The sequence below is a fragment of the Drosophila serrata genome, unplaced genomic scaffold, assembly GCF_035046125.1.
Source record: "Drosophila serrata isolate PLE 108 unplaced genomic scaffold, ASM3504612v1 contig_291, whole genome shotgun sequence".
In the NCBI taxonomy this organism is placed as follows: domain Eukaryota; kingdom Metazoa; phylum Arthropoda; class Insecta; order Diptera; family Drosophilidae; genus Drosophila; species Drosophila serrata.
In genome coordinates, this window is record NW_028257189.1 from 342520 (window position 1) to 362192 (window position 19673).

Genomic DNA, 19673 nt, shown 5'->3' on the forward strand with positions numbered 1-19673 from the left:
ATTTCGTGATTGAAAAATTACAGAATTTGTTTCGAATTTATTTGCCTCCACTATCATTATGTTGTTGCCTCTACATGCATCAACAGACAAGCGCAGCATCATGTCCTAAAGCGCTTACAACCAAGAAAAGTTCACCGTCATCTCTGTAATAGTATATCGCTAAAACTGGCGCTTCCATAAATTTCGCCTTTAGAAGCGAACTCAACTCTTCTTCTTCGAACTTATTTACAAATCCTTAATAAATCGTCAAAAACTCGAACAAATGTACAAAAAGCTTTGAACTGAACCTTGACTAGAATCGGAAATTTTTGGTTAGCGTCTAGACCCTTTCAATTAACCTTAATCCCATCTTTCCAAATCAGAAACGCTAAATATTTGACCTTGTCTTGTAAAAATTCACGATTGTCCATTCTCAATTCTAACTTGTTTCATACTAGTTTCTTAAATACTTCTACTGCAACATCCAATTGTTCTTCTAAACTTGTGCTTGCAATATCGTCCATATATATGATTATCTCCTATTCTCTTATTATGTCCGAAAATATGTCATTAACAAATCTCATAGGCGTCTGTAGAAACTCAAATTAAGATCCAATTTCGTAAATCAAGATTTTCCAACTAAATTATCTAAAAGGTCGTGAATTAATGGTATCGGATAAGAATACCTTGCAATGATTGTGTTCAACCTTCTAAAATCGAAACAAAGTTCTTCAGAATTCTTCTTTACTAATACAATAGGAGAAGCATACTCCGATTTATTAGGTTGAATAATCCCATATCTAATGTAATCCCCAAACATCTTTAACAATGCTAAATTATGAGTTTTCTAATACTATGATCTTATCACTTATTATTTTTAGAACTTCCGGTCGGTTGACTTTAACATAAACGTTTTACAATCCTTATAATTTACTTAGTCATCAACATTATAAAGTTTTTTTCCTCAAAGTCTTCTAAAATGTTTATCTTGATCACTTCCTTTTTAAAAATATTCTTCCAACACTCTTGTATTCTTCACTTATACTCTTCATACCTAAAGTGTTTCCAAATGCGATTTTACCTAAATAGTTTTCATTACAAATTTTACCTAACTTGTTCTCACCTAAAACTCTACTTAACTTGGCTTCCCCTAGGACTGTACCTAAATTGTTTTACCTGAAGACTGTACCTAGAACTTTTCCGTTAAAACTTATACCTAAACTATTCTCACCTAAGCTTTTACCTCAACCTTTCCCATCTTAACTTGTAAAAAAATCTTTTCCATCTAAGCTTCAACCTAAGTTATTCTCACCTAAGCTTCTGTCTCCTAAGATTCTTTCAAAATTCTCTTTTTATTTGATATTACAGCCCAAAGATTAATTTTATTTAATTTTTCATAGCTTTTCAATAAGCTTTTGTTTATTTCAAAATAACTCTTAACTCGCGTCTGCCGTGCCTCTGTTATTGTTTTATTCTTTTCTTTATTGTTTAAGATACTGTTTAACACTTAATTCTTGTATTTTCTCGAATTTTCTTAGATCTTACTTCTTACACGTCTGCAGTCCAGCTTTGAATTCACCACCTTGTTGTAGGGAGGATATATTCATGTCTCGTACATTTTTATATTGAGACCTATTTGAAGAATTTTTGATAACAAATGCCAAAGATTTTTTTGGAGTTAGTGGTACAAATAATTTTCGTTTTGCTCCTGTAAGTAAGTTGCTTTAAGTTGCGAACAACAGATAGGTTAGTTGTCAATTTATGTTTAAGACGTTTTTCTGCATGCTCAGAACTCATTTGAGACCTTCCTCGTCTAAAATTTTTTTTCGCTATACTAGATCGACTGGCTGCGGATGTGAGAGACACTACTCGACACTAATAGGGAGTGATTTCAACTCCTGGCCCGTTGACTAGGGCAGGATGTTGGCGAGGTGTACATTAACAGCGATTACGCTGCGATTTTCATCACGCTGGAGGATGTAGAACGCAAAGTTCGACGGAGTCCTCCGGTTTCCGCTTTTGAGAAGAACGTAGATAGTGGGTTTCGCTGACGACATCGCAAAGGTCACAGTGCTGGAGTGACAGAAACCTACCTGCAGCCAGAGTATCGGCATACTAGTGAGTAGCAGAAAGAAGGTGGAAGTAGTAAAGGCCCGTAGTCATATCAAGTTCCAAGGCTGCACTGGCACTGGCCAGGAGTATGCTAAACCATCGTGGCCTGAAACAGAGCCCTTCAGGGACTCAAGGACAGCGTGGCAGTATTGGTGGAGATCCGTCCCCTGGACAACTTGACCAGTAGGTAGGAGGTAAGCACTGTAGAGCAACCCAAGCTCTAATATCTCAGGCGGCTTTTGAGCAATATTATATATATATATATAAGATATTGCTGAATTGAGCGAACCTTACAATGCTGAAGAAGGAACCATTATTTGGATGCTTTCGTGATCAATGATAAAAACAGAGTACTTACAGCAAAGCATGCAGGCATTCGTTCATCAACCTGGCCTTCTCAGCCCTGAGCAGCCACTTGGAGGTTACGGATTTGCTCACATACAGCGGACATGCAGCGATAATCATCGACACGAGGTACAGTAAGCAAGGCAACCTGCATTAGGTACACACCCTAAATGTAGATGTTCTTCTTGCTAGTATGGCACCCGCTTGATGGGTTATCTGCTAGGATTAAGGAGATTAAAGGAGATAAAAGGCGGCTAGTTGCAGCCAGGCGCGAGTGCCTAGTTGAAGACGTCCTACGCAAGCGCTGCTCGTGTTCTACCACAGGGAGAGGAAAAAAGACCTAAAGGTGGCCATTAGAAAAAGTATGAGCAACTGTTTTAAGGAACGCATTGGCAAACTCTGCAGACATTCGACCCCATTCCTCCACAAACATCTCGGCGCAATAAACTCCACGTTGTTCCCTGTAGCCTAACCTAATGCGATACACACCACTCCTCGACTTGATGGTATTCCCAACGATTAACTGCATGCCATAATGAAGGCCTGTTTCTTCAGGTATACAACAGGTGCATCGCCAAGCGTACCTTTACAAGAGTATGGAAGCCGCAGAGGCTCGTGGTCATCCCAAAATAAGGCAAGTTGAAGTCTCATATCGCCCTCTTTGCTATTGAGAAATGGCAGGCAGGTTCTTTCCGAAAGAAGCTTAGCACAATTGACTCGATTCGAGAGGTAACTCAGATAGCAGCAAATGCGATTGAGGGCGAAAAATGGCATGCAGGCAATATTGCCAAGTCTGTCCCTCGACGTCAAAAATGTTTTCAATACAGCAAACTGGAGTCTAGTCTTGCAGGCATTCCAGCGCTGTGCCATAACTGGATACCTCACCCAGCTAATGCCGAATTACTTCAAAGACCGTGTCCTACTGTACACATCCGCCGCTGGCAACCATGTTCACCATGTGATAGGATGTGTCTCTGAAGGCTTAGTTCTTAGGCCAAATCTATAGAATCATCATGTATGACGTGATCCTGAGACTACCACTATCTGATGGATTTGTCGTAGTGAGGTTCGCCGATGACAGCGCTGGTCACGGTAGAGAAACACCTTGCCGATGCACTATGGGGTGACCGATCACCTTTTGTGTCATTAATAAATATCTTTAACACGAAGTCATATTTTTAAGAAGTGTTTTTTTAATCAAATCCCGAAATATTTTAAAATATATAAATATATATAAATATTTTAAAAAGTGTAAAAATATTTTATCGTTTTTTTTTTTAAATCTAATATTATTGTTTCAATATTATTTAATTTTTTATTATTTAATGTTAATAAGTAATAGTATCTACTTAATAATAATAACACACAAAACATTTTTGTTGGTTTCTATAAGGTAAAAACTTGCAGAAGATTATTGGGACACCACAGTTACTCAGACACCACAGTTACAGAAAATAAATTGGCTGCTAAAAGAATAACTTTTATCAATTGTTTACACACTTTTTGTCACATTAAACTTGTCAAATTTGTCAACGATTTACCAATAATTGGAGTAAGGCAGGCGCAACAGCTGACTTAGCTGATGTTAACTTAATAGTGGCGTGCTCTGTTAAAATTTCTCTGACGTAACATTACAAATTGATGTTATTTAAATACAATCCGGTAACAAAAAATTAATTTAATGACTTTTAAAAAATGGATTTTGGTCAGAGAAAAAGTAGTCGTCAACCTCATAGTGCGACGTCCATATATATGATTATCTCCTATTCTCTTATTATTGTTTATTATTATTATTATTATTATTATTATTGTTTACGGATTTGCTCACATACAGCGGACATGCAGCGATAATCATCGACACGAGGTACAGTAAGCAAGGCAACCTGCATTAGGTACACACCCTAAATGTAGATGTTCTTCTTGCTAGTATGGCACCCGCTTGATGGGTTATCTGCTAGGATTAAGGAGATTAAAGGAGATAAAAGGCGGCTAGTTGCAGCCAGGCGCGAGTGCCTAGTTGAAGACGTCCTACGCAAGCGCTGCTCGTGTTCTACCACAGGGAGAGGAAAAAAGACCTAAAGGTGGCCATTAGAAAAAGTATGAGCAACTGTTTTAAGGAACGCATTGGCAAACTCTGCAGACATTCGACCCCATTCCTCCACAAACATCTCGGCGCAATAAACTCCACGTTGTTCCCTGTAGCCTAACCTAATGCGATACACACCACTCCTCGACTTGATGGTATTCCCAACGATTAACTGCATGCCATAATGAAGGCCTGTTTCTTCAGGTATACAACAGGTGCATCGCCAAGCGTACCTTTACAAGAGTATGGAAGCCGCAGAGGCTCGTGGTCATCCCAAAATAAGGCAAGTTGAAGTCTCATATCGCCCTCTTTGCTATTGAGAAATGGCAGGCAGGTTCTTTCCGAAAGAAGCTTAGCACAATTGACTCGATTCGAGAGGTAACTCAGATAGCAGCAAATGCGATTGAGGGCGAAAAATGGCATGCAGGCAATATTGCCAAGTCTGTCCCTCGACGTCAAAAATGTTTTCAATACAGCAAACTGGAGTCTAGTCTTGCAGGCATTCCAGCGCTGTGCCATAACTGGATACCTCACCCAGCTAATGCCGAATTACTTCAAAGACCGTGTCCTACTGTACACATCCGCCGCTGGCAACCATGTTCACCATGTGATAGGATGTGTCTCTGAAGGCTTAGTTCTTAGGCCAAATCTATAGAATCATCATGTATGACGTGATCCTGAGACTACCACTATCTGATGGATTTGTCGTAGTGAGGTTCGCCGATGACAGTGCTGGTCACGGTAGAGAAACACCTTGCCGATGCACTATGGGGTGACCGATCACCTTTTGTGTCATTAATAAATATCTTTAACACGAAGTCATATTTTTAAGAAGTGTTTTTTGAATCAAATCCCGAAATATTTTAAAATATATAAATATTTTAAAAAGTGTAAAAATATTTTATCGTTTTTTTTTTTTAAATCTAATATTATTGTTTCAATATTATTTAATTTTTTATTATTTAATGTTAATAAGTAATAGTATCTACTTAATAATAATAACACACAAAACATTTTTGTTGGTTTCTATAAGGTAAAAACTTGCAGAAGATTATTGGGACACCACAGTTACTCAGACACCACAGTTACAGAAAATAAATTGGCTGCTAAAACAATAACTTTTATCAATTGTTTACACACTTTTTGTCACATTAAACTTGTCAAATTTGTCAACGATTTAAAAATAATTGGAGTAAGGCAGGCGCAAAAGCTGACTTAGCTGATGTTAACTTAATAGTGGCGTGCTCTGTTAAAATTTCTCTGACGTAACATTACAAATTGATGTTATTTAAATACAATCCGGTAACAAAAAATTAATTTAATGACTTTTAAAAAATGGATTTTGGTCAGAGAAAAAGTAGTCGTCAACCTCATAGTGCGACGTCCATATATATGATTATATCCTATTCTCTTATTATTGTTTATTATTATTATTATTATTATTATTATTATTATTATTGTTTACGGATTTGCTCACATACAGCGGACATGCAGCGATAATCATCGACACGAGGTACAGTAAGCAAGGCAACCTGCATTAGGTACACACCCTAAATGTAGATGTTCTTCTTGCTAGTATGGCACCCGCTTGATGGGTTATCTGCTAGGATTAAGGAGATTAAAGGAGATAAAAGGCGGCTAGTTGCAGCCAGGCGCGAGTGCCTAGTTGAAGACGTCCTACGCAAGCGCTGCTCGTGTTCTACCACAGGGAGAGGAAAAAAGACCTAAAGGTGGCCATTAGAAAAAGTATGAGCAACTGTTTTAAGGAACGCATTGGCAAACTTTGCAGACATTCGACCCCATTCCTCCACAAACATCTCGGCGCAATAAACTCCACGTTGTTCCCTGTAGCCTAACCTAATGCGATACACACCACTCCTCGACTTGATGGTATTCCCAACGAATAACTGCATGCCATAATGAAGGCCTGTTTCTTCAGGTATACAACAGGTGCATCGCCAAGCGTACCTTTACAAGAGTATGGAAGCCGCAGAGGCTCGTGGTCATCCCAAAATAAGGCAAGTTGAAGTCTCATATCGCCCTCTTTGCTATTGAGAAATGGCAGGCAGGTTCTTTCCGAAAGAAGCTTAGCACAATTGACTCGATTCGAGAGGTAACTCAGATAGCAGCAAATGCGATTGAGGGCGAAAAATGGCATGCAGGCAATATTGCCAAGTCTGTCCCTCGACGTCAAAAATGTTTTCAATACAGCAAACTGGAGTCTAGTCTTGCAGGCATTCCAGCGCTGTGCCATAACTGGATACCTCACCCAGCTAATGCCGAATTACTTCAAAGACCGTGTCCTACTGTACACATCCGCCGCTGGCAACCATGTTCACCATGTGATAGGATGTGTCTCTGAAGGCTTAGTTCTTAGGCCAAATCTATAGAATCATCATGTATGACGTGATCCTGAGACTACCACTATCTGATGGATTTGTCGTAGTGAGGTTCGCCGATGACAGCGCTGGTCACGGTAGAGAAACACCTTGCCGATGCACTATGGGGTGACCGATCACCTTTTGTGTCATTAATAAATATCTTTAACACGAAGTCATATTTTTAAGAAGTGTTTTTTTAATCAAATCCCGAAATATTTTAAAATATATAAATATATATAAATATTTTAAAAAGTGTAAAAATATTTTATCGTTTTTTTTTTTAAATCTAATATTATTGTTTCAATATTATTTAATTTTTTATTATTTAATGTTAATAAGTAATAGTATCTACTTAATAATAATAACACACAAAACATTTTTGTTGGTTTCTATAAGGTAAAAACTTGCAGAAGATTATTGGGACACCACAGTTACTCAGACACCACAGTTACAGAAAATAAATTGGCTGCTAAAAGAATAACTTTTATCAATTGTTTACACACTTTTTGTCACATTAAACTTGTCAAATTTGTCAACGATTTACCAATAATTGGAGTAAGGCAGGCGCAACAGCTGACTTAGCTGATGTTAACTTAATAGTGGCGTGCTCTGTTAAAATTTCTCTGACGTAACATTACAAATTGATGTTATTTAAATACAATCCGGTAACAAAAAATTAATTTAATGACTTTTAAAAAATGGATTTTGGTCAGAGAAAAAGTAGTCGTCAACCTCATAGTGCGACGTCCATATATATGATTATCTCCTATTCTCTTATTATTGTTTATTATTATTATTATTATTATTATTATTGTTTACGGATTTGCTCACATACAGCGGACATGCAGCGATAATCATCGACACGAGGTACAGTAAGCAAGGCAACCTGCATTAGGTACACACCCTAAATGTAGATGTTCTTCTTGCTAGTATGGCACCCGCTTGATGGGTTATCTGCTAGGATTAAGGAGATTAAAGGAGATAAAAGGCGGCTAGTTGCAGCCAGGCGCGAGTGCCTAGTTGAAGACGTCCTACGCAAGCGCTGCTCGTGTTCTACCACAGGGAGAGGAAAAAAGACCTAAAGGTGGCCATTAGAAAAAGTATGAGCAACTGTTTTAAGGAACGCATTGGCAAACTCTGCAGACATTCGACCCCATTCCTCCACAAACATCTCGGCGCAATAAACTCCACGTTGTTCCCTGTAGCCTAACCTAATGCGATACACACCACTCCTCGACTTGATGGTATTCCCAACGATTAACTGCATGCCATAATGAAGGCCTGTTTCTTCAGGTATACAACAGGTGCATCGCCAAGCGTACCTTTACAAGAGTATGGAAGCCGCAGAGGCTCGTGGTCATCCCAAAATAAGGCAAGTTGAAGTCTCATATCGCCCTCTTTGCTATTGAGAAATGGCAGGCAGGTTCTTTCCGAAAGAAGCTTAGCACAATTGACTCGATTCGAGAGGTAACTCAGATAGCAGCAAATGCGATTGAGGGCGAAAAATGGCATGCAGGCAATATTGCCAAGTCTGTCCCTCGACGTCAAAAATGTTTTCAATACAGCAAACTGGAGTCTAGTCTTGCAGGCATTCCAGCGCTGTGCCATAACTGGATACCTCACCCAGCTAATGCCGAATTACTTCAAAGACCGTGTCCTACTGTACACATCCGCCGCTGGCAACCATGTTCACCATGTGATAGGATGTGTCTCTGAAGGCTTAGTTCTTAGGCCAAATCTATAGAATCATCATGTATGACGTGATCCTGAGACTACCACTATCTGATGGATTTGTCGTAGTGAGGTTCGCCGATGACAGCGCTGGTCACGGTAGAGAAACACCTTGCCGATGCACTATGGGGTGACCGATCACCTTTTGTGTCATTAATAAATATCTTTAACACGAAGTCATATTTTTAAGAAGTGTTTTTTTAATCAAATCCCGAAATATTTTAAAATATATAAATATATATAAATATTTTAAAAAGTGTAAAAATATTTTATCGTTTTTTTTTTTAAATCTAATATTATTGTTTCAATATTATTTAATTTTTTATTATTTAATGTTAATAAGTAATAGTATCTACTTAATAATAATAACACACAAAACATTTTTGTTGGTTTCTATAAGGTAAAAACTTGCAGAAGATTATTGGGACACCACAGTTACTCAGACACCACAGTTACAGAAAATAAATTGGCTGCTAAAAGAATAACTTTTATCAATTGTTTACACACTTTTTGTCACATTAAACTTGTCAAATTTGTCAACGATTTACCAATAATTGGAGTAAGGCAGGCGCAACAGCTGACTTAGCTGATGTTAACTTAATAGTGGCGTGCTCTGTTAAAATTTCTCTGACGTAACATTACAAATTGATGTTATTTAAATACAATCCGGTAACAAAAAATTAATTTAATGACTTTTAAAGAATGGATTTTGGTCAGAGAAAAAGTAGTCGTCAACCTCATAGTGCGACGTCCATATATATGATTATCTCCTATTCTCTTATTATTGTTTATTATTATTATTATTATTATTATTATTGTTTACGGATTTGCTCACATACAGCGGACATGCAGCGATAATCATCGACACGAGGTACAGTAAGCAAGGCAACCTGCATTAGGTACACACCCTAAATGTAGATGTTCTTCTTGCTAGTATGGCACCCGCTTGATGGGTTATCTGCTAGGATTAAGGAGATTAAAGGAGATAAAAGGCGGCTAGTTGCAGCCAGGCGCGAGTGCCTAGTTGAAGACGTCCTACGCAAGCGCTGCTCGTGTTCTACCACAGGGAGAGGAAAAAAGACCTAAAGGTGGCCATTAGAAAAAGTATGAGCAACTGTTTTAAGGAACGCATTGGCAAACTCTGCAGACATTCGACCCCATTCCTCCACAAACATCTCGGCGCAATAAACTCCACGTTGTTCCCTGTAGCCTAACCTAATGCGATACACACCACTCCTCGACTTGATGGTATTCCCAACGATTAACTGCATGCCATAATGAAGGCCTGTTTCTTCAGGTATACAACAGGTGCATCGCCAAGCGTACCTTTACAAGAGTATGGAAGCCGCAGAGGCTCGTGGTCATCCCAAAATAAGGCAAGTTGAAGTCTCATATCGCCCTCTTTGCTATTGAGAAATGGCAGGCAGGTTCTTTCCGAAAGAAGCTTAGCACAATTGACTCGATTCGAGAGGTAACTCAGATAGCAGCAAATGCGATTGAGGGCGAAAAATGGCATGCAGGCAATATTGCCAAGTCTGTCCCTCGACGTCAAAAATGTTTTCAATACAGCAAACTGGAGTCTAGTCTTGCAGGCATTCCAGCGCTGTGCCATAACTGGATACCTCACCCAGCTAACGCCGAATTACTTTAAAGACCGTGTCCTACTGTACACATCCGCCGCTGGCAACCATGTTCACCATGTGATAGGATGTGTCTCTGAAGGCTTAGTTCTTAGGCCAAATCTATAGAATCATCATGTATGACGTGATCCTGAGACTACCACTATCTGATGGATTTGTCGTAGTGAGGTTCGCCGATGACAGCGCTGGTCACGGTAGAGAAACACCTTGCCGATGCACTATGGGGTGACCGATCACCTTTTGTGTCATTAATAAATATCTTTAACACGAAGTCATATTTTTAAGAAGTGTTTTTTGAATCAAATCCCGAAATATTTTAAAATATATAAATATATATAAATATTTTAAAAAGTGTAAAAATATTTTATCATTTTTTTTTTTTTAAATCTAATATTATTGTTTCAATATTATTTAATTTTTTATTATTTAATGTTAATAAGTAATAGTATCTACTTAATAATAATAACACACAAAACATTTTTGTTGGTTTCTATAAGGTAAAAACTTGCAGAAGATTATTGGGACACCACAGTTACTCAGACACCACAGTTACAGAAAATAAATTGGCTGCTAAAAGAATAACTTTTATCAATTGTTTACACACTTTTTGTCACATTAAACTTGTCAAATTTGTCAACGATTTACCAATAATTGGAGTAAGGCAGGCGCAACAGCTGACTTAGCTGATGTTAACTTAATAGTGGCGTGCTCTGTTAAAATTTCTCTGACGTAACATTACAAATTGATGTTATTTAAATACAATCCGGTAACAAAAAATTAATTTAATGACTTTTAAAGAATGGATTTTGGTCAGAGAAAAAGTAGTCGTCAACCTCATAGTGCGACGTCCATATATATGATTATCTCCTATTCTCTTATTATTGTTTATTATTATTATTATTATTATTATTATTGTTTACGGATTTGCTCACATACAGCGGACATGCAGCGATAATCATCGACACGAGGTACAGTAAGCAAGGCAACCTGCATTAGGTACACACCCTAAATGTAGATGTTCTTCTTGCTAGTATGGCACCCGCTTGATGGGTTATCTGCTAGGATTAAGGAGATTAAAGGAGATAAAAGGCGGCTAGTTGCAGCCAGGCGCGAGTGCCTAGTTGAAGACGTCCTACGCAAGCGCTGCTCGTGTTCTACCACAGGGAGAGGAAAAAAGACCTAAAGGTGGCCATTAGAAAAAGTATGAGCAACTGTTTTAAGGAACGCATTGGCAAACTCTGCAGACATTCGACCCCATTCCTCCACAAACATCTCGGCGCAATAAACTCCACGTTGTTCCCTGTAGCCTAACCTAATGCGATACACACCACTCCTCGACTTGATGGTATTCCCAACGATTAACTGCATGCCATAATGAAGGCCTGTTTCTTCAGGTATACAACAGGTGCATCGCCAAGCGTACCTTTACAAGAGTATGGAAGCCGCAGAGGCTCGTGGTCATCCCAAAATAAGGCAAGTTGAAGTCTCATATCGCCCTCTTTGCTATTGAGAAATGGCAGGCAGGTTCTTTCCGAAAGAAGCTTAGCACAATTGACTCGATTCGAGAGGTAACTCAGATAGCAGCAAATGCGATTGAGGGCGAAAAATGGCATGCAGGCAATATTGCCAAGTCTGTCCCTCGACGTCAAAAATGTTTTCAATACAGCAAACTGGAGTCTAGTCTTGCAGGCATTCCAGCGCTGTGCCATAACTGGATACCTCACCCAGCTAACGCCGAATTACTTTAAAGACCGTGTCCTACTGTACACATCCGCCGCTGGCAACCATGTTCACCATGTGATAGGATGTGTCTCTGAAGGCTTAGTTCTTAGGCCAAATCTATAGAATCATCATGTATGACGTGATCCTGAGACTACCACTATCTGATGGATTTGTCGTAGTGAGGTTCGCCGATGACAGCGCTGGTCACGGTAGAGAAACACCTTGCCGATGCACTATGGGGTGACCGATCACCTTTTGTGTCATTAATAAATATCTTTAACACGAAGTCATATTTTTAAGAAGTGTTTTTTGAATCAAATCCCGAAATATTTTAAAATATATAAATATATATAAATATTTTAAAAAGTGTAAAAATATTTTATCATTTTTTTTTTTTTTTAAATCTAATATTATTGTTTCAATATTATTTAATTTTTTATTATTTAATGTTAATAAGTAATAGTATCTACTTAATAATAATAACACACAAAACATTTTTGTTGGTTTCTATAAGGTAAAAACTTGCAGAAGATTATTGGGACACCACAGTTACTCAGACACCACAGTTACAGAAAATAAATTGGCTGCTAAAAGAATAACTTTTATCAATTGTTTACACACTTTTTGTCACATTAAACTTGTCAAATTTGTCAACGATTTACCAATAATTGGAGTAAGGCAGGCGCAACAGCTGACTTAGCTGATGTTAACTTAATAGTGGCGTGCTCTGTTAAAATTTCTCTGACGTAACATTACAAATTGATGTTATTTAAATACAATCCGGTTACAAAAAAATTAATTTAATGACTTTTAAAAAATGGATTTTGGTCAGAAAAAGTAGTCGTCCACCTCATAGTGCGACGTCTCTATCAAATGCAGGCTCGCAATCGAGATGCTGATGTCTTGGCTCACAAACAACGTACTCTGGCTCGTTGAACATAAAACGAAATCAGTGCTCACCAGCAGCAGGAAGGTCGTAGAAAAGGTGAACTTACGGGTCGGCTCGACAGCCATCGAGTCCAGTCCTGCGATAAAGTAACGTGAAGTTCTGATCGACTAAAGCTGAACTCCAAGAGTCAACTGGAGAACGCAGCGGCCAAAGCTGGCGACTGATAGCATCAGTGGTGACCATCCTGTATGTCACATCGATTTGGGGTGATACCTTCAAGACTGCCCGCTATAGTCATAGACAGTGCAAGTTTTACTGATGCTGAGCGTTGCGCATTTCCAGCTGTTTCTGTACGGTCTCAGAGAAAGTTGCACTAGTAATATCAGGGGCAAACACCATAGGCCTTCAAGCAGAAGAGCTCTGGACAGTAATCTCGGGCAGTAGGACACAGTGGACCAGCACCATTGCTAGGTAGCAAAACAGACTATAGTCTCATTCCGAGCTGGTTTCCTAGTTGCAGCGACGGCACGGGAACATTGACTTTTACTCCACGCAAACAAACTTATCGCGTTCGACAATGCCTGCGCAGAGCGGAAGGAACGACAGAGAAAAGGGACGCCAAGAGCAGAGGATCGGAGCAGCGCTGCTGCAAAACAATAGGCAGGAAAAGCCATGACCAAGCTGCCACAACGAGGCCAGAACACTTCTTCTGGAACCGATTCTGAGAACGGACGCATTTCCTTCGAAAGGATGACACACGGCACACGAGATCAACGCCGTGAGTATCCCCCGTCGCCGATAGATAAATCCGGGCACGAGTCGAGGCGGGACGGGATTAGGAGAACCTTGCCGTTGGCCAACAGAGGATGCGAAATCGGCCGCAGGACACCCCTGACACTCTGGCCACCTGGACGTCCACTCGAGAGGGCCTCCCTTTTAACACCGTTTTGCCATTTTTGTGCCTTATAAAAATACTTAAAATTAATTGAAATTTATTTCCCAGCTGTGTCAAGATTTATTAATTTTCTTAGAGGGCCTCGGCCCACTAAGGATCATGTCGGCAAAAGAAACATCCTTACAGGTGGCGCCCAAGCAGGGACATAAAGGGACATAAAGGGTCCGTATCATCTCAGTGGATTAAGCCTCTCTGCCAAAATTATAATTTTCGTAAAGCAAAGACTAGCCAAAATTAAGGTTTGGGTTAATTTTTCATGAGAGCGTGTGTAGCAGCAGAAAAAAACCCGAAGGAGCAGGGAGTAGCTTCAACGCCGGCAGAGCAACGCCGTTGGCTAGCTTTAAGATCCTTATAAAAACCTACCCTGGGAGAATTTACTCGTTAATATCCTATCATCAAGACCACCTTATCATCAAAACCAATTGTTAACACTCTCTCGCTAAAGACACTCGTTTTTTTATTATTTAAATCAAAACGACATAATTTAATTAAAATAATTCAATTTAAGAAATAAATCGATTAAATGAGATAATTCGAATTAGTAAATAGAATAAATCGAATAGGGGCAGGCAACCCGGCCATTATTAATGCGCTGGCTAGAGACAGCCTTGCCATTGCAATGGCAATGAGAGGAGGTCGAGACCAGATTGTCTGAGATGGTAACAGACAATTGCCATCGGAGTCATCTGGTCCTACACCGTTCTTTGACTCTTCTTTTGATGGAAATTTATCCCCACGGTCAGTACATTCAAGTCGCCTTTATGACACCAAATACATGCCTGTTTGGGTTAGGTGTTAGTAGGCGCGATGGAAAATATAGGACAGAATACGAGGAAATTTAAATTGAAATTGCCAGGTTGTTAGCTTGCATGTTTACTAAGTGTGTTAGTATTAAAAATTTTAATTTGGGAAGTGTGTACAAATCATTATAATTTGCACGTAACACTCTAAAAGGTTCATGCAGTCCAAAGAAGGTTCTACAATGGCGCAACACTAATGGGATATAGGATCTAGTAGTTCTACATCGTACGTGGATATTAAACTGACTCAACAAGTCTGAACTTTCTACATCACCATGGGTAAGGTCAAAAATAAAGGTTATCCCTAGCATCGTTCTACGATTGCCTCAGGACGGAAAGTTTATTAATAGGAGTCTACTAGAGTAGGAAGGTAATCTTTGATTTGAATCCCAATTTTAACCGCGTAAAGCGAAAAGTAAAAAGTTCTTTTGAACCGACTCAATGCGTTTACTATGGACGCCGTACTGAAGGCTCCAAACGCAGCATCCATGTTCTAAGATAGGACGAACTAAGTAAGTATATAAGGATTTAGTAACATAGGGGTCATTGAATATCTTCGACCACCGTTTAATAAATCCAAGCACACCCCTGGCTCTATTCACCATAGACGAAATATGATCAATCAAGTCAACAATTCTGTTCTTTCCAAAGAGCAGCACGCGAGAGTGTCATTAGCTTGCATTTCGAGCCGTTTAAGTTTAATAAGTTTACACGACACCAAGTTTGAAAATTATTAAGATCATTTTGTAAATCCGACTGGCAGGCAACGTCATTGTATTGCACACAAAGTTTGACGTCATCCGCGTACATAAGTTAGTCAAGACTTTGGGCAGGTCATTTAAAATAATATAAACAATTAGGGTCCAAAATGGCTTCCTTGCGGGAAGCCAGATGTAACCCTTAGAACATTGGATAAATTATTCTTAAGGAGGTCCTTTTGCGTCCTGCCATTCAAGTAACTTGAGATTCATTTAGGGCATTGGTATATACTCTTTGAAATCTCAATACCGACACTGGGGACACCACCAAATGGTAAAGTAAGCAATATTGACTGTGACAAAAACGGAAAAATTGTACCGTCTTAGGTGAACAACAGAAGGTTCAAAGTTCGGAGAGATTAGATTGCCTAGAAGTGGAGAGACGGATGGAAATATGTACAAACGGATATTCTTTTATGGCTAGATTAACTCGGTTATTGATGCTGCCCAAGATAATATATTTGTTAAATTTTCAGAAATGTTGCTGTTTACTGTGTTCCTAACTTCTGACTAAAATTATAATACCCAGCAAGTTTATAAAGTTATTATTATAAACTATTGGAACTATGGATTTATATAAATTCTAAAATCAACTTATTATTTCGGGGGAAAGAATATCAGGGCCCGGGGGTATCCTTATTCTGTCCACCCCCTAGACTTTATTTGCTCTCTGCAGTCCTGAAAACAGAAAAGCAAAAATTTTTTTATATTAATTTCCTGATCAATTATATTGCATCTATATGATATAGGCGTTCCTTTCGCCCATGTTTTCTGGAAACTGTATTTCGGGCAGAAATATTCCCAACGCGTCTTACAGGAAAACCATAACCACCCATAACACCCCACCATAACAGCCGGCCACCTTGGCACGGAAAACAGCCAAACAAAAGCGTAGTTGGTGTAGAATTCATGGCCCTCGCCAGTCAACAGTCAACCTTAGAAGTAGGGAGATATAAAAGGAAGAAATAGATGTAGCTTTATGTAAGGAATAGAATATGAGGAGATAACAATGAATATTTAGCGATAGCAAAAGGGAAAATTGAAGAAAACGGGAAATTTGAAAGCACGCGCGCCCAAGATCGCTTACAGGAACACTGGGCAAGGCACCGGCACGGGCACACTAGGAAAAGAGATCCCGCACAAACGGAGGGTACAGTAGACCTCGCTAAGCCCTATATAAAGCAGACCACAGTCGTATTTCGACTCTCAGCCGCCGACAGCGATTGGAAGATGTTAGCCTTCAGAAGTCAGTAGCAAAGTCACTTTTGGTTGGACAAGATCCTTGGATCGAGTCCGATTTATACATTGTAGTTAGCTCCCCGTAGTTCCTATTAACTTTTAACCCTCTTGGCTGACTTTAGAGTCCAACAACAACACGTCTCTCTGGCTGACTTTCAAGTCCAACAATAACAACTCTCTTTGGCTGACTTTTTGGTTTGGCAACAACTCTCTCTGGCTGACTTTCGACTTCAATAACCACACATATTAATGGCTGACTTTCGGGTCCGACAACAACTCTCTCTGGCTGACTTTCGGGTCCAAACAACAACAACTCTCTCTGGTTGACTTTCGAGCCTAACAATAACAATTCTCTCTGGCTGACTTTCGGGTCCAACAACAACACGTCTCTCTCTCTCTGGGTAACAACAACGTCTTCGTGATTTGAGTTCCGAATCCGACAGACGCTTTTCTTCAGAAAATAACTTACCCGGCACCCCCGCGGATACCGACGAGCGACGACGAGTCACAAAGTCGTGTAGCTAATTATGGCTGACGCATCCGGCACCACCACCAGATCCAGCAGCGTGAATGCGCCCGGTACCACCACTACTTCCTGCAGCGAGGACGCTCCTGGCACCGCCACGAGCTCCAGGAGCGTGAACGTGCCCGGCACTGCCAATAATCAAACCACGTGGACCAACCGCCACCAGATCCAGCAGCCAGCACCACCACCAGATTCAGAACGGCTGATATATCCGGCACCGCCGCTAGTTCTAGCAATGCTGCCAGGGCTAGCACCGCCGTGATGCCTAATGGCACGCAGAGACGGACACCACCACCCAACTTCAGCATCTACCCTAGTTACCGGACCTCACACCACGGTACGAGAATATATCCAGCGATGATGAATTCAGATAAGCTGTCAGACCAACCGCCGCCGTACCCAAGCAGGAGGGTGTTCCGATCGGAGTTATCGAGCTCTCTGACTCTGACGACCGAAGTATGCTACTGTGGAGGGATCTACTGCTCTACAGTACACACCACCACAACGAATCAAGAGCTATACAGGCCCAATCCGTACGACAGCTATCGCCTGGCCTGGAAGCAGCCGCCATCCACCACTTCCCCCACAACGGAGGTCGAAGAGGACAGCATTCCGGAAACCCTAATAGATGACTCCAGAATCTCGGCCCAAGCAGCCGGAACCATCACGAGCAACCACTGCAATCGCAAGCTCCCACTGGGAGCATCCAACTGGGAAATTGGGAGAGACGTGATGCCGCCAACCCAACGCGATGCTCCACTAACACGATAAGGTACGTGTTCGAAGCTAACATCAGTGAACTGGGATTAAAAGAAATTTGGCATTTTCTAAAATAATGTATAAATATTAGGTTGCAAACGCATAAACGCTATTTCTGTTATTTAGATGGAAAAAGTCGTAAAAAAGACATGATTTCTTTTGAAGCCAATCTCTTTAGCAGAAGCATTTAGCTTTGACATTTGCTTTTTAAAACCACGCAGAAAATAAAAGGCAAAAGTCCATAGGCGATCCGCAGAAATTAGTGCTTGAATTGGTCGACCTCAAAAATCATTTTCATTTTTTGTCCCGTGCGAAATCACCTGAATTCACTTGGTCGTTGTTATTCTCGGCTATTTTCACAAGCGCAGTGAGTTTCGATGTGTTCTCTTTGAAGGTCTAGCTGCAACTGCTTACAACTCTACTACAACTACACTAAAGCAACTTAGCTTACGTGAAAATATCAAGAATGACTCTGCTGATTTCATGGGAGACCTCATAAAATGCAATAGTTGATGAATCATTGATTAACTGTTAATGAATTGTTGTTAATGACAGCCGAGGACATGCAAATGTTAAATTCATCAGTAATTTGTATGGGTATTAATGGATGAATCATCAACAACACCGCCTTGACTGTTGATGAATCGTTGACTGATTACTGATGAATGATACTGCAGGGTAGGTTTTACATACAATAGTAAATTCAATTCAAAATTTAAAAAATGCCACGCAAGCGACGGGCGCACTAACACTGCGAACTTAAATCGAGAAGCGGGAACCGAGAGGAATTAACGCGGAGTAAAAAAAGAGGAATTAGATTTTGTCCAGAAGAGTAACGAGAGACCCAAAAGGAGAAGAAGAAAAGTTCAAGTTCAAGGAGTTCAATTAAACCAAGCGACGAGAACAACGAGATACTGGCTGCGAGAATCAGGCTGATCTTAGTGCGTGCGACAGGGACAGATAGGGTAACAAAATTGAAAAGGAATAGAGCTGTATAATTTTATAGCTGAATATCATGATCATCTCATTTTTTTGTTGAAAATATTTACTACGATTTTACCGCCTGCTAGTGTTCTGGACATTTTTGTAGTTTTTCGTTTCAGTCACCAAGTATTCCGGGCTTTTCGGTCAGAGTTACTAGTAGGTTAGCCGAGATTGTACCGCCAAAAAATATTCCAATCACATTCACATAGCTGCTAGCGTCTAGAGAGAAATGAGCCGTCAGTGAGTGTTCCGGAGTTTTTCCTACGAACACTGAAGCAGGTCATAAAAGAGGTGAATTTGACTTGACCGGGAATTTTCAAATAAAAACACTATAAGGGGCGGACTGAGACGCCGACACCAACTAATCGCATTTAACGATCGTTTCTATGGCAGCCATCTTATATGTATGATATAGTCTTTCGATTTTCATAAAATATACACAGAAATTCTTGAATATCTTAAAGTAGATAAAAATATATTGAAAATCTGAAAAGTTATAATTTTTTTTTTAATTTTGCTTTTATAGTTGTCCGACCCGGCCTGTTCCGACCTAAATACAAATGAGAATACAAAGAATGCAATTTTTATTTAGATAGCTTCGAAGCTTTGAGACAATTTGCTTAGCAACAGACGGACGGACAGACGAACACGTCTAGATCAACTCGGCAGTTGATGTTAAGGGCACATACTTTATATAATACCCTGCAAGGGTATACAAATTATAGTGCATTTGTAAAAATTAAGCGCTGTGTCATTGTGTTATCAAT

General features: G+C 39.8%; 1 protein-coding gene and 1 pseudogene across 4 annotated transcripts in view; one reads left to right on the top strand and one right to left on the bottom strand.

Moving 5' to 3' along the window:
- Positions 1-19673, bottom strand: part of LOC110179908 (uncharacterized) — a 129075-nt gene that overhangs the window by 66784 nt on the left and 42618 nt on the right. The window lies entirely within an intron of this gene.
- LOC147643144 (uncharacterized) lies at positions 3450-13035 on the top strand (annotated as a pseudogene).